General features: G+C 36.6%; 2 long non-coding RNA genes across 2 annotated transcripts; both read left to right on the forward strand.

Annotated features, from left to right (window-relative positions):
• Positions 1 to 7,198: 7,198 nt before the first annotated feature.
• On the forward strand, positions 7,199 to 7,915 carry LOC132158099 (uncharacterized). Its single transcript, XR_009437664.1, has 3 exons — positions 7,199 to 7,538; positions 7,635 to 7,777; positions 7,880 to 7,915. It is a non-coding gene; the product is annotated as an uncharacterized LOC132158099 (long non-coding RNA).
• A 1,204-nt stretch (positions 7,916 to 9,119) lies between these two features.
• LOC132158102 (uncharacterized) lies at positions 9,120 to 16,459 on the forward strand. The gene is made up of 3 exons (XR_009437666.1): positions 9,120 to 9,226; positions 15,677 to 15,774; positions 16,406 to 16,459. It is a non-coding gene; the product is annotated as an uncharacterized LOC132158102 (long non-coding RNA).
• Positions 16,460 to 16,672: the final 213 nt, after the last annotated feature.

Below are 16,672 nucleotides of genomic sequence, written 5' to 3' on the forward strand. Positions count from 1 at the left end.
AAATAAAATGACACTAGTTTTTAGGATTATCAAGATGTTTTGCATTGTGATATTATCTTCTATATAGTAATGTATAGTAATAAAATTAATCTTGTCTGGACACAAAGAATTTCTTTTTATTAATAAATTAAATAAACTTGATTAAATTAATCAATGACTGAAATTGGTACCATGGCCTGCTATAGATGCATTTTATTTTCTACATTACAGTGACAGGGAGTTTTTATTTTATTTTACTGTATCTTTTAATTACAGTAATGATTTGGTAAGAGATGCTTGGAAACTATATTATTAATAACATGGGCATGTTCTTAATAGGCAGTGTTGGGAAGGTTACTTTGGAAATGTAATAGGTTACAGATTACAAGTTACCCTGTTTAAAATGTAATAGTAGTGTAACTTTTTCAATTACTTTATTAAAGTAATGTAACTAATTACTTTTGAGTACTTTTTGATTACTTTCTAAATTTGTAAAAATTAAAGAATAATAAATAAAAGCATATACATCAACTTAAATACAGTTATCTAATAAGCATGTGACGTATTCTGTGTAATAAACTCCTGAAACATTGGTGTTTTTTTTTTAAACTGCTGTTTCTGTATATGATGATAGTTTTCTCAAAATAAGTAAAATGCACATGAAGTGACACAGAGCAGTTCTAGAAATTATGTTTATGTGCTCGTGTACTCCTATACTGAGGCAGGCCTATGTGTAGTAAATGAAACCATGTCTTTGCCATTAATTTAAAAAAACTATTTTTGTATGGACCTGACATAAAAAAGGTTTAAATCTTTAATTTGGGGACATGCAAAATAATTAAAAGTTCTCTCCCGAACTGCACCTTCACTTCCATTTTTCTCTTCAGTCTCTTTATTTTGCCCTGTTATCCATCTCTCTCATGACTTTAATACTCAAGATTGAACAAAACTATACTTTACAATACAATACTACAATATCTTTATAGAAAAATCCTAATACTGTACACGAGTCATGTTTTCCCTTACAAAAAATTACCATGCTTTTATTAGCCTATATAAAAGTAAAATAACCTTGTTTTTTTGCAAATGGATTTGTATTTATTTTTAAATAAATACATTTGTAAAATAATTTTACATTTTTGGTTATCACAGTTAAACAATAGTAACCATTTTCTCTGGATTTATAGTTAAATATTAAAATGTTAATTTTCGTAAGGGTTGTGTTGTTGTCTGTCGTAGCTCCCCCTAAACCTATAAAAAAATCTGAATTTTTTTCAGCTAAATTACTACTGTAACATTACAACAGATAATAATGATGTCCTTTATATAGTATTTTGAGTGATGACTGATGAGAAACGTGCTGCTGCTTGATTAAATAAATAAAAAAACAAAGACAAAAAAGCATCTTTACAGATGAAACCCAGAACAGGAGTTCTGCTTCTCTGCTCCAGCAGTCCACTCTAGTCTCTCTCTCTCTCTCTCTCTCTGCTCCAGCAGTCCACTCTAGTCAGTCTGTCTCTGTCTTTCTCTCTCTCTCTCTCTCTCTCTCTCTCTCTCTCTCTCTCTCTCTCTCTCTCTCTCTCTCTATCTCTCTCTCTCTCTCTCTCTCTCTCTCATTGATTACTCTGAGTCTGATCCAAACCGTTTGGCGGAGGCGCGGAGAGGCGCGAGTCATGACTAACAATTCATGACTTATTAGAGATTCAATTATCAAATGGCGGATTCGCAATTTAGTACATTCGGCAGGCAATTATACAATAATGATATTAAATAGTGGGGCAAAATCGGCTGCCAGGCCACCGGGAATTGTCCCGGTTCTCCCGGTGTCCAGTCCGCGCCTGATTTCCACAGACACGCAGAACGTGCAAGTCATATATTGCATTTTTGGGGCTTTATATTAACAGACACTAGTCGATGTCATGTTTTGATTCAAGTGTACTGACCTACTTTTGATTTAGTCATCCAAAATGTGGCATATTCCGTCCGCGTTAGGCATTCCGTTTTTATGACTGGATTCTACGAACCAGACTGTGTTTCCGCATCCCGGAAATTATTAGGGCGGTATGTCTCAGAATAGTCAGTGCAATTTGGGAAAGAAATCAGTTAAATCTGTATGTGGATGTGTGTAAATATTCAAATGTAATCCCCTTTGTAATCGTAAAAAATTTCATAAGTAACTGTAATTTAATTACTCATTTTTTCTTAGTAACTGTAACTAATTACAGTTACAATAATTTTGTAATTAAATTACGTAACGCCGTTACATGTAACTAGTTACTCCCCAACACTGTTAATAGGTTTATGATATTTATCGTATAATGCAACAATACTCAATTTTCATCAATTTAACTGAAACTCAAGCAGGAATCAATAATCTGCTCGACAGACAATCTAAAAGGCTGTTTCGGGAATATCACATGACCTCACAACACATTATCCACCAGCCAACTGTTCTTTTATCCATAATGCCACAAAAGCTTGAATGCTCCAACAAAGTTTAACAAGTGAGAGAGAGCCTAACCTTAGTACTCAAACTTTGTCTCGGACAAGCAGTGCCCTCCCATTATGTTTCTGGGAATGTTTTTAAAAGCAGGGGCTAAAGCCCTACCCCCTCCACACCCTCTCACTTGACACAAAGCAGCACTCTTTATGATAAATAGATAAGGCTCACTGTAGCTTATTAACCTTCATCACAATAAATCCCCTCCTTGCTGCCTTAACTTGTCATTTTGCCACTTAATTTCCCAAGCATGCTGGTTCAAAAAGCAAATGATGTGGAAAATATTTGCAAAATTCAGATCTCCTCCTCAAGCCTTTGTTGGCTTCCACTCAGGCCTTGATTTCACAACTGCTTTCACAACTGCTTAGAGAGAGAGAGAGAGAGACAGAGAGAGAGAGAGAGAGAGAGAGAGAGAGAGAGAGGATGGAGTGAACTCTGTGTTGGGTCATTTTTGCAGGGTTTTGTGATTGGGAAAGAATCCACAGTGAAGCAGAACTTCAGCACAAAAGCGAATCTTTGGAAAACATGAATAAAGCTTATTAGATACAGTAGAAACAACAGCTCATCCGGTCTGTTAAATACAGATCTGGGCTTATTTCCTTTATTCATAACAGGACAGACAATGCAAACATGAGGAGGCCTCACATTATTACAGAAAAAAATATTATAATAATATTCCGATTGGATTAGGGTTTCTATGAGACCACTGTAAGGGACCTCAGTTGGACACTTGACTAAACAAATTCCTGATTTATTCAGCATGTATCTCTACAGTCTCACAGATCTAATGGATCTATTATCATCTGTGAACATCCCTCTGTCTAAAATCTCTCTTTAGTTTAATCTGTGTGATTAAAGGAAAAATAAAAGATAAGTTTTGACTATAGATTATTTACCCAGAATTACTGATTAGATTTGCAAAATCTAATAGAAAACCAAAGACCCTATGAGAGAAACGTAATCATTTTAAAAGAACAAATTACAATGAGGTAGATGGCCAAAAAAAAAAAAAAAAGTTAGATAAATAGTAATGCTGTGAAATATTATTATGGAACATTTCTTATTATAATCAATGTTAAAAACAGAATGGTGGTGTAAATGTAAATGGTCTAAAACTCGTTAAATCATCTGAGAAGTAACGGAACAAGAACAGAAAAAGGAAGTAAGCTCTATTAATAGCACATGACTGTAGTTTTGCCGTGGTGCTATGAACTTTTTCATGCATAAGCTAGCTGCTTTGATAAAGCACAAGTTCCATCAAACCGATGTCAGGTGCATGAGTGTGAGGATGTATACAACTTTCATGATAACTACCATCAGACAAATGTGACGCTGAAATCTAAAACAGACAGAACAGAAACCAGAAAGGCCACAAATATATCAAGATTACACATACTGACAAATCCAATATCCTGCATTTTATCGTGTGCTGTCAACACAGATGGCAGATACCATTCAACAGATAGTGGAGGAGGTCTGTCTAAGTGCACACTGAGTGACTCAATTCCCTCTAGATTGAGATTCTATAGAGATAACATGTGACCTTCATGAGACTACAATCAAGAAAACAATGAGCATCCAGTTGAGAAAAATCAATTGAGTGCATTTAAAGGCTGTGTTCTTTTACCCTTTCAATGCTGTCTGAGCAGACGGGGGCATCACCTGTTATCACTTACATTGCTTATATTATTAAATAGCACCTCATTATAAAAAAATTAGATGTCTATCTACCAAACAGGTTATGGATAATTCTAAAATCTCTCGTAATCCGGGAATCATAGACAAGAAATCGAAAACGCATTTACTTGATGTGTCTGCAAATGGGCAAACAAATGTGTAAAAATGTATAAACAACCTTACATGGTACTTTAAAACATGCCATGGATTATAATGTCATTTACATATAAAATATTGAGATACAGATCAGGCGATATTAGATTTTTTATTTATATTTATCAGTTATCAGCAAACATTGGATATCTAATTGCACATGCATTTACCCTATTTTTACATTTAGATCACCTTTTGCCAACATTTAAAGCTCACTTAAAGTCAATATTTAAAAACAAAATGTAACCTTTAGCAAACTTCAAAATGAATATCACACTGACTAAATTCACTTGTAGCATTTAAATCGACTTAGCCTTTTTTGTGTCTCATTTGCAAATATATGCATAACAAAGAGCACAATATTTTATTATTTAACATTTATTTGTTATTAGTCAAAATTTATTTATTGGCCTATATGAATCACTAGAATTTGAATATTGGTGCATTGCAAACGTATGTGTCACTCGAAAGTACTTACTTTAATAACATTATCGTAAAAAAAAAAAAAAAAAAAAAAAAAAAAGTCAGAAGAGACAAGAGAAATGAAAGCATTTCCATACCAGAAATACAGAAAAGGTACAGAAAGATGAATCAAGTGTGTGTTGACACACCACTAATGGAAGATGTAGTAATTGTGAGCGAAAGAGATCTTGACCTCTGTGAGAGAAGGACATATGACTGAGTGTATCCATCTCAGCTGTTACAGCATGAACTCGAGCACACGTGGTCATGAAAGCAAACCACACATGCAGAAACAAACAACCCCGGAGGACAGCGTGCACTCATATGTCTCTCTACAGATGCTTTTTTGGTCTCTAGGGAAGACCCAGCTGTCTGCGATTCGTACGACTATGAAACAAAGTGAGACATTCTTATATTTGGGCATATGATGCAATAAGAAATAAATTGGCAAGAATTTAATCTGCGATAAGATTAGAATTCATGCAGTTTCTGTTTCTCTTCTGGTTTCTACATGACCCTCAATACAACAGTGTATAGGAGCAGAGCATAAGCAATGATATTCTGAAGTTTAGTACATGCATGACATAAATCAAATCTGCTTTGAGATCAGAACTCTGGGATACAGTCAGCTGTGAAAGAAACGTGATGTTTTATGAGACAGAAGAGTATGTTTTTGTCAGTTTTTCACTACATATTCAGCTGTTAACATGATAAATCAGTTGATTTTCTATTATACGAAATATGGTTTTGGATCACTGACTTGCAAATAAACATTTAAACAGCATACAGCATACAGTACTTTTTTATATTTATGGTAATATACTTATAGCAGGAAGCCATTGGGATATGTAGTGTTTCACGTCTTACATTTCATCATGTTTATTTTTGCATGGGCAGTAACACTGTCCTCTTGAAGGGCACATGACTTGTGTGATATCATCACCAAAATAGTAGGATGAAGGGGTCATGAACTTTATTCCATCTGCTTGCATAGAGTATCACTGTCATTTTCTTCACTACACTACCTAGAAAAACTAATTTTAGTTTTAGAAGTGCATGTTTTCCCTCTGATGAGGCTCAATATATTCTCAAAAGCAAATTGGGACTTAAAACTTATAGACAAATGGAGGACAAGTATTGCTTTTTGTCACTCATTTACCCGAAAGGTCAAATATGGTCACAGTTTCACCATGGGTTGCTGTAACATGAATGAAATTTTTAAAAGTTAATAATGTGTCAAAAACCCAAATGAGCCGGTTTCATAACCGAGCGCAGCACGTTTGGCAATCGTTAGGCAAGTTCCGGTCAGCTGGCTAGCTAGGCAGCTCACTAGATTTTTGAACACAGCCAAGAGGTCTAGGCTATTAGACAGCCTTATTAAACAATGATGGTCATTTGCAATGGCTAAAGATATTTATAAAACGCGATGTGTGTGTATGTGTGTAGGATATATGGATGCATAATATCTTACCATAAAGTGAAGTTCCAAAGTAAACAGTCCAGATGAGATGCCAGTTCACTCAAAAAGTCGTTAAAGTCGTTGAAGACAATCCTGTTTTTCTAAACCAGCTAGATTTGAATCAAATTATTCGGTAGGCTATTTAACTGATAAACGTTTTACGACGTACATTATTTCGTAGTTCTCCGAAACAAAGCCAGTGATCCCCGGCTCACTTTCAAAAGACCTGCTGTATGTAAAGTAGCACAGCGATCTGCCCAGTTTGTATTTCTGTTTTTTAGGAGACCTGACCATCTGTAATTCACCTCAACGAAGCTCTGGGCGAAAGAAGGACGCATAAAGTAGATGAACTCTTTCCAACGCGTAGGACGCTATGATGCCCAGAATCTCATCCGTAAAGCCGGTATCACAAGCTACACGATCTCCGCCCCAGACAGACTCTCTCTCTCTCTCTCTCTCTCTCTCTCTCTCTCTCTCTCTCTCTCTCTCTCTCTCTCTCTCTCTCTCTCTCTCTCTCTGAGCGTGACGCCACTCTCATCATCACATTTTCTTTTGCAACTTTCACAGCTGCATATGATCGTGTCCACACTTTTTATGCATTCTCTTTTAGTGGACATTCAATTTTAGCTTTAAAATATTTTATTGATATGATTGGTTTTGCATAGAAGCAGTGACCGAATAAAATAAACAAGACAATAATAAATATTGACTGCAAAAAAATACAAATAAAATAAAATTCAGAATAATAAAATCAAATACATTTCATAGTATCATTAATGAGCATTTAACTCTATGTAACAAATGTTGCTCCGGATGCGCATGCTCAGTGAAACCTGTTTCCTAAACACAACAATGCGTTCTCTTCTGTATCCTAGCAACGAGGGACCGTCCAATAGTAGGGGTGTATGAAAACGGCAGTTCAAAATAGATGAGAAAATGGTACGGGGTCTTTTTTTTTACAGTTTTACATATTTAACATTTCAATATATATTTTATGTAAAAATGCATTTATATAATAAAATTGTAATTAAAATTGACATTTTAAAACGGTTTGTTTTAATGCCTGAGGTGACTTCCCCTCATGCGAGTTGGTTTCGCTTCTAATTTTGTGTCCGTATGTCAGTTGTCTCTACCGCGCGAAAGGAAATTTATGCAAATGTCAATTACCCCGTGTTTAAGCCCAATATATTGTTTAAATGTTTGAAATATGTTTTTAATCGACTTGTGTCTGTAATACTGAACCGTTCTGGTGTGTTGGTGCTGTAAACTCCCGTTGAGCTCAAACTCTTAATCTCACGCGAGTCTCAGGTCTGCTTTTGCATCTGAAAACTACATTTCAAACCTGTCATGTGTTTTCAGATGTTTGTTTTGGCTTTAATGTTCACGCTTTCCATCACTGCACAGATGGAGAACTTTATTCTGATGAAGAGATCGGCAGAGGTAGCAGATCGGTGGTGTTTAAGGGCAGAATGAAAGGCTACATACATTTCGTTCGTGGCCACCATCTGCAATGACAAATCAAAGAGACCCGAACTCACAAACCATGTGTGTACAAGCACAATTGTTAAGCTGTTTGTTATAAGCGATGTTTTGCATGCACTTTAAAGTGTTTACCTTACACAGTAGTCCTGTTTGATAAATCTCCATAGTTGAGACTTGCTCATGAAGTAAAGCACGACAATGTGCTTAACAACCACAGACAACCATCTGTGACTGGTGGTGGAGATGTGCACAGGTGAGATCCAGGGGTATTATAGTAGTATGAGTAAATTATGGTAGTATACGTATTATAGTAGTATTTGTTTTCTAGGTGGATCAATGGCAGCACTGATCGCTCAAGATGAATGCCTGTCTGAGGAAGTAGTGCGAGAGTTTGTTATTAACCAGATGAAAGGTTTTAAATACATCCACGACTCTGGCATTGTCTAGGATCTCACACCTGCCAAGGTATAAGTATCACACCTGATCCCGAGTTTAACAGTGGGGTGCTGCTGCTTCTCTTTTCTCTCTTTTTTCTTTGTATAACCTTTAATCAAAATTACGTTTTTTATGCACCAGCAGAAGGATTTGACAACAACCCCCCCCCCCCTCCCTCTAGCAACCTGTCACTCACATTAGGTTGCAGAAATTAGCAAACAACAATTCAATCAATTCCTGATGGACATTAAAATCCTACTTTTTTGAGAATCCAAAAAAAAAAAATTATATATATTTATATATTTATGGTGACAACTTTTGTTTTATTGTGACTATTTTTTATCCACTAAAGCCTCAGACTTTATGATACCACATGATGCCGTTCTATGCTTTAGTCCTTTAGTATGCACCACTTAGCCATTTTGCTGTATTCCTTTGCCTTGTCAATCATCAAAATGTTTGTTTTTAAGTTTTGTTTCGTTTTTGTTTGTTTTTCTACAAGCGAAAGTGCTATATAAATAATAATAATAATAAATAAAAGAAAAGAAAAGAAAAGAAACTATTCATTGTTATTTAAACAAACACTAAATGACATTGTGAGGACAAGGTTCAGTTGCTGCTAGTAATTTTTATATTTGCCTTTCATTGTTTTTTTTGTTTTTTTAAAGCTAAGCTAATGTCACAGTATATTCACACAGATTTTGCTGGATGGACTGGGAACTCTGAAGTACTCAATTTTCTGCCTTGCTAAAGCTCAAGGAGAAGGTCTGGAGGAGTTCCAGATAATCTTTTCACTTCTTTAATTTCTGATAAATTGTGCAATTCATAGTCTCAGACTTTTGCTTGGGGACCATGAGAGTGATGTGACCTGTAATAAAAGCATTCATTATTTCCTCACCACTGAACCTGTCACGTTACATTAGTGCTGTAGCTTCATTTGTGAATCTCTTACAGTATATTACTGTCATCTGTAGGTTACGCTGGGACACTTTATTATCGCACCCATTCTGGAGGAAAGCATTTTCAGAGACAAGCATCACTATGGGAAAAGAGCAGGTTGATGTCTCAATGGTATCCAGGTATACAAAACATCCAAATATCAGTTTTGGTGCTCCTGACCTTGTGGCCCATGCCAAAAGCTCTTAAAGAGTCTAATGTTTGTATATGTCTCTATAGATGATCTTGTGCACAGATGCTCTCAGTCTACTACTGATGGAGTGAGTGGGCAAACAGCCCTATGGCACACTTCATACACTGCCTGTGTGTTCAACACAATGCCTTACACAATAAGCCTTTGTCCCACCCTAGAAAACACAACAAATGCAGGTTATAAAAAGCTTTCTCAGTGGTTTTGCCACTTCCTCCACTGGAATCAGATCACATCAGTTTAATTTGTTCTGGAGTCGTTTGTTTTATGACCCCAGGACAGTTATGCACATATGTTGGTTATTTTATTGCTATTAACTATAAAGGGGCAGAAGTTATTGATCATGTTTAAATGTAGGTCAGGAAATTATGGCATTAATTTGTGTGTGTAGGTGTTTTAAAACAAAGCAAATGGGTTGAATATAGTAACAGACATTCCAAGTCTCCCGGAAGTTCTGGGAGTCTCCCGCATATTGAAAGCGGCTCCCTGAGACCCGCAAATTACTTAAAATCTCCCGGAATCTAGACCGAGCGAGCAAAAGCGCGCATGCGAAACAGATACTGTGTTTCAAACCGTGTAGCGCACGCACGGCAGAGAGAGAGAGGAGCGAGAGACCTTGCGTGTGCGTGCTAATGTGCGTGTGTGCGAAGCGCATGTAAGACACAGAGCATCCTGATTGGCCTGTTTCTGTAAATCAACCAATCAATTGTCAGTGTGGGCGGGCTTTTATCTCTTCCTAATCAGTTATGTCTATCTAGAAACAGGAGCACCATGGCAGATGGAGAGTGCCACAAAAAAAAAAAAAAAGTATAAGACACATTTTACGGCAGACTACGCGAAAGTGTACCCCTGTCTTATAGGTGTCAAACATAATGACAGTCTTGCTCAAGCATTGCCCATGGCGGGTTATATGATTGCAAAAGGCATGTTGAGATGAGTTGACAAGTTTCATTTCATCTGCATATTATTCAGGCTAGTTGCCAAGGCTACATGAAAACAACAAACTCCTTAGACCTGTTTAAAGTTGCAATGGAACATAAATAAAAGCAGTTTACATAAATTGTATAAGCAGTTTATATAAATATCAAAAGTAATCTACATATTTAGACATAATTAACGAATAATTACATAGGCCTATAGCTTATAGAAATAATATTTTATGCTTTTATATCTTTTAGGGACCACAACATGTTAGGGAGGCTAAGCGCAGGGAAGGCTGCTCCAATATATCTCCGTTCTCCCATTCAGATGTGAGGCAAAGTCTCACTGAGAAGGTGACTACCGCTGAGATGTATTTCCTTCCTTTTGGGGGGGTGGGGGTCTTCGGGATACCTCCCTGAAATTACTTTTTGCAGGTTGGGATGTCTGTAGTAAACTGATAAGCTCCAGCAGATCTGATGAAGTCTGTGAGTGTAGAGTGGTGCTGACGTTGGGCTGTGATTGTGTTCTGAGCCGGTGTCAGCTGCTGCGAGTGGGCCAAGACAAAGAGCATTGTTATTTGACCAGGAGTCTGCATAGTTAAAGAATGAGGAAGACTTTCATTTGGGAAGGATTATGATCCTTTTCTTGTTCCTGCTCATTACAGAACAAGACATTAAATGACAAATTAAATAAGGACATAAATGAAAATTGACCTATATACCTATAAATTGATCATAAATGAAAGTAAAGCGTTACTTTTACAAATAAGTAAATGCTGTTTTTTATTTATCATAGAATATCATAGAGGAAAAAAAAACAGTTCAGCAAATCTGCTGCTGAAAAGTCATCTGTGCCATATTAGGAATATTTTGTACATAATGTCTATTTTGTAGGGCTGTCAATCGATTAACATTTTTAATCAGATTAATAACACCACTTTTCTGTGATTAATCGTGATCAATCGCACACTTCATAAAATTAAGCGTAGACCATGTATCTGGTTTCAAATGTTTATTTTGTCATCATTTGCTATATCCAGCAAAATAAACCAAAAGATTAAATGGTGATTCTAAAAAATATGTATTTTCTGCAAGCTTTTTCAAGATAAATTTAGATGTCTTTCCAAAAAAGGACAATTAGAAACTCCAAAAGGACACATAAGGAGCCCATATAAGCACATATGAAAGAAAATAAATAAATAAATAATGTATTAGTATGTGTACAGTGCAACAGCAAAGAGCTTTTTTACATTTTAGAGAAGTCAAGTTGAGATACCGAACAGGACCCTAAACCAACCGCCTGCTGACTGCATATATCTACTACTGTAGACAGATCCATTCATAACCGTGAATGTGTGTAGAAACAACGTGAATTAGTGTTGTCTCGATACCAAAATTATTGTTTCAATACAGATACCTAGTCAAGAATTGTGATTTCGATACTTTTTCGATACTTTTCCTGCAAAGGGAAAATACACTCTCAAATATCATTGCTCTGCTTTATTTTAAAACCGGGACAACATTCTAATCATATAACACACTAATAAATGAACATATGAACAGCAGATATATTAAACATTTGAACAAAATATGAAATATCAAAATATAAAAAATAAATTAGAGCAATGACATTCAAGGTAAAGAAAGAATAAATTTAGCAGCATTATCTCAGTTATCATAAGAAACATAAGAGTAATAAACTTATCTTCTGAACATTGAATAAAAATATGACCGGCGATTATATTAAACAATGTTTCTGAACGCAGAAGATTAAATGTCAAAAGATAAATAATATTAATTTAAGCAATGGCATTCAAGTAAAAAAAAAAGCAAATACAATTTGGCAGCAATATCTCAGATATTGTAACTTATTCTGTCAGTTGTGCAACCTTTTCTTTCAGAGGAGAAAACTCAGCCAGTGAGCTTTAGTGAGCGTCATCTTTTTCTACCAGTCGTGGACCGGCGGCCACAGTATCACTTGTGCTCACACATGCAGTCTAGTGATGCACGGGTCAGGTTTTTTTCCAACCCGAGGGTCCCGTTTTTATGAAATTATTTGGCCCGCCCCAGCCCGCAAATAAAGTAAACTTTCTTTACCCACCCCGACCCGTGCATCGGGGACATCACGGAAGATACGTTGCTACTTAGACCTTCGTATTGTAACCTTATCAAAGAACCTAATAAAATATGAAAATATATATTCCAAATATTTAATATAGGCTATATGAAATTGAACTAGTGATGGTTCGTCCGTGAATGAATCTTTTAGGTGAACGAATCGTTCTCGTTCAGGTAATCCACTGACTCATATTTCTTGTTCACTGAAGTTCCTCCCTCCACAGCGGCGCTAGGGCTGTAGCTATCGAATATTTTAGTAATTGAGTATTCTACCAAAAATTCCATCGATTAATCGAGTATTCGGATAAAATGTGTTTTTGCTTAATTAAAGTGCAATATTAATTATGCAAGAGAAAATAAGACTCGCGGGTCTCTTAAAATTAACAATTAAGTTTCCTTTTTTAGAATATTTTTATTTTTTAAATGCATAGAATGCAATGCATACATCAAAAATAAACATTTAATTATAACCCATTGTTTCTCTGTCTGTACTTGTACTGTGAACAATGACAATAAAGTTGACAAGATGAATTAAGTTAATTTAAGTGCCATTCAGTTGGGGTTTTAAATAAACCATTTTCTGAGATGCACATTAAACATTAAACACATAAAACATTCATTTAATTTATCTTTTAATTATTGAAAATTAAGCAAACTTAACTTTTTGGTAAACAAAGGGGATTTACTATTAAAATTAAAACATGGAAGAAATGTTGTGTGATTAAATCTTAAAAACCTTTTTAGTAGTAGGCTATGAACATTCTGCTGAACAATAGTAATACATATGTGGCAAATACTTGTTTTTAAACTAAACTGGACTTTTATTTTGAGGGGTTGACGTACCTTTAAAGTTTCTGTGTATGTGATGTGACGCTAGTTTTACTCAAATCAAACGGTCAAATGCTCATGAAGTGACTGTCAGAGCAGTTCTGGAGATGTTGTTCATGTGTTCACGTCCTTATTTAGTGAGACAGCAGATGCTGAAATCACCGGAGCGTCACGCACGCTTCAGTGTGTGTTAATAAAGGAAGACGCGCTTCTGCTCCATTCATTAACACAGACATGCAGAACATGCAGGATTCATATTTAAATAGACTGTCCCGGCTTAATATTTACAGATATTAGTCCATATCGTGATTTGATGTAAGTGCAATGACCTATTTTTGGTTAATTTGGTTTGGCAAATTCCGTGCCATTCCATGCTAAACTGTAAATTCTGTTTTTATGACTTGATTCCGCGATTCCCTCCGTGTTTTCTGCATCGCGGAAATCATAGGGCCCTAGTTGTGGTATGCCAGCTCTATCTTGCAATGGACACACGCCACGACGTTCTCTTTACGTTTGCCCGCGCCCTCAAATCAAAACACTGCTGACTCCTTGCAGTATGCAATTTCGGACGCAGCGCTTGTGTCTCCTTCCGCTTTGTGGGTGATGTAAACGCGTTGTGTCACATTGAAAAAATCATTGCGAAAGAACCTGACGTGAGATTTAAAATAAATTAAAAGAGGCTTCGAGGCTGAGAAATTTGCCTCAATCATTTTTTGTAATCGAGTCACTCGAGGAATCGTTTCAGCCCTACACGGCGCTATTAGCAGTGCATGCGCAGCTCCTGAACAGCTCTGTGAACTGTTTCATCCTGTCAAAGAGTTACTCAAGATGTGACGGAGCATGTGATTTGTTGAATGTTGTGAACCCATACCCCCTTCACTGAACGAGATCGAGAGATCTTCTCATTCGTGAACGAGTTGAATGAACTGATACTGAACTGATCTCATTTATGAACGAAATGAATGAGTATACAGGGTCAGTGAGCCAAGCATGTGAATCTCGATTAGCAATCAGCAGATACAAAGCGCAGTTATAGGTGCTGTGCAGATACGCTCATTTTCATATTTAGCATACAGAACATAACTCCACGTTTAATCCCCGATTAATGTGAATATTATATATGAACTGTCTGACCAAACAATTAAAATCTTAATTATGCAAGAAAACCTCGTGCTTGGTTCATCTGAACAACTTATTTAAACTATTTAATGCGATTATGCACACATTTTAGTAAAGCCAAATCAGTTTAGTAAAGCCACTAATGCAGCCATCTCGCTGTTGTGCTTCTTTGCTGATTGCGTGAGGAGAAAAAACACAGATGTCCATAGGGAGGCACTGGAAGCGTGTGTTGCACACACCAACATGAATACATCTCTTACAAATCTGGTACGCAGTCATTCTTTGAAGTATTGATACTAATAAATGTAGGAATCCTGACGTTTTTAATTTCCGAGAATCGCGATACTTTTGAAGTATCGGTGCACCGTGCAACACTAACGTGAATTAATGAAAATGTCTTTGCTGTGACTCCTGTACGCCCTCACAGTCATCTTTACCTTGATTGCAGTCTTCTGTACAGAAACTGTAGTTGCGCTGTATCTGGCCATACAGCGGTGGGATGTTGACAATCCGTTCAGTCTGTACTTGGGGCAGCTGTGGCCTAATGGTTACAGACTTGGACTTGTTACCAGAAGGTCAGTGGTTCGAGTCCATTGCTGACAGGAGTTGTAGGTGGGAGGGAGTAAATGAACAGTGCTCTCTTCCATCCTCAATAACCATGGCTGAAGTGCCCTTGAGCAAGGCACTGAACCCCCAGTTGCTCCCTGGGCGCCTGATATACTGTAGCTGCCCACTGCTCCGGGTGTGTGTTCACGGTGTGTTCACTTCTCACTGCTGTGTTTGTGCACTTGGATGGGTTAAATGCAGAGCACCAATTCCGAGTATGGATTAACATATGTCACAACTTTCACTTTTTCACTTTACTTCACACAGTGCAACATGTGAGAGCTCGTGCTCTTTAGAGACAATCACAGAATATGACAGATCTTTGATGTAATCAGCCTGGCTTCCTTATATATATATTTATATATGTATATGTGTGTACAGTATATGGTTTGGACTGACTTTTTTTAACCTATTTGCTTCCTGGATCATTGGACTGAAAACTTTCCCGGAGTTTAGTGGCTTAAAATGATGGGTTAAAAGGTTAGAATAGAAATTGTGCTTCAGTAATTTTGCGTTAGCTGCGTTATATTATTTTAACGCGTTAAGGATTGTAAAATTAATTGCATGCATTAATGCATTAACGATGACAGCCCTACTATTTAGTAAAACAAAAGAAAGAAAGAAAGAAAGAATATCTGCTACACTTGTATAAAAAAATAAAATTTTATTTCTTTTCTTTTCATTGTGGGGTGAAATTGTGGGCCCCAAAGGTTTATATCAAGATGCGCTGTTTACTATGATTGTGTCTAGTGTCTTCTCGAATTGATTGTTTTTTGTTGTTGTTTTTTTAGCCTGCATTTGGCCTCTGTGTCTTCTCAGACAGCCGAGGAAGCCCAGACAGCACCTCCTGACCCTCGCAGCCCAAAACTCAGCAAGTCTTTCACATTAGGTAATGCAGGAGACATGAGAGTCAGCACGTCATGCCCCACTACACTTCATGTGCCCTCAAAGGGCCTGTGGATTTTCTGCGTATGCTCTGTCCATGTGTGGTCGCCAAGCACGTACACATGTGTGAGCCTGTGTACTCATGTTCAGTTTGCCTTGCTGTACAAATTTTATGTATGTTCAGTATTAAATCACACGCACACATCCGTACACTCAGGGATTATATTGCTGCTGGTTAATACCTCCATTTCATTATCAGTGGGGAATATATGACTGAAGAGTGAGCTTATGTAAGTGTGAATCATCGGAAACACTTGTGTACTGTACATCATGTTAAAACCTAATCTGTCAAAAAGGGCTTCATTCAGAACAGTAGAACTACATTTTAGGTGAAAAACAGACAAAAAAAGCATGCGTTTAAACTACCTGTTTTACAGCTTTTACCAGCTTTAACAAATAGACAAAAAAAATTCAAAACAAAAAATACATGCCTATTAAATAGGCTGCCATACAGATGAATTAAGTCTCAACTTGTTATTCTAGATTTTACATAGCTTGCTTTTTTTGTTTTAGGAACATGTTACTTTCATGATTCCTCTTTCAGACCTTTTTTTTGTGATGTTTTTGTATCATAGATAACGTCATAGAGTTAAGACCAATGTCTGCACTGGACATTTTCCTCCTCAGGATCCTCAACTCACTCTCATATATCTTAATTGATCCCAGACTCATTTCAGCACTTTATTACATGTGGATATGGATTCTTTGGACATGTGTTCTTCGGATATGTTTGAGAAGATTCAAATACAGTAAAATCAGAAGAACTAATTTAAGGTTGTTTTCTTCTTTTTTCTTAATGTTCACTGCAAGTCAAACATTTGGACACCTACTCTTCCTCTCTC

Source organism: Carassius carassius, chromosome 15, assembly GCF_963082965.1.
Source record: "Carassius carassius chromosome 15, fCarCar2.1, whole genome shotgun sequence".
Taxonomy (NCBI): domain Eukaryota; kingdom Metazoa; phylum Chordata; class Actinopteri; order Cypriniformes; family Cyprinidae; genus Carassius; species Carassius carassius.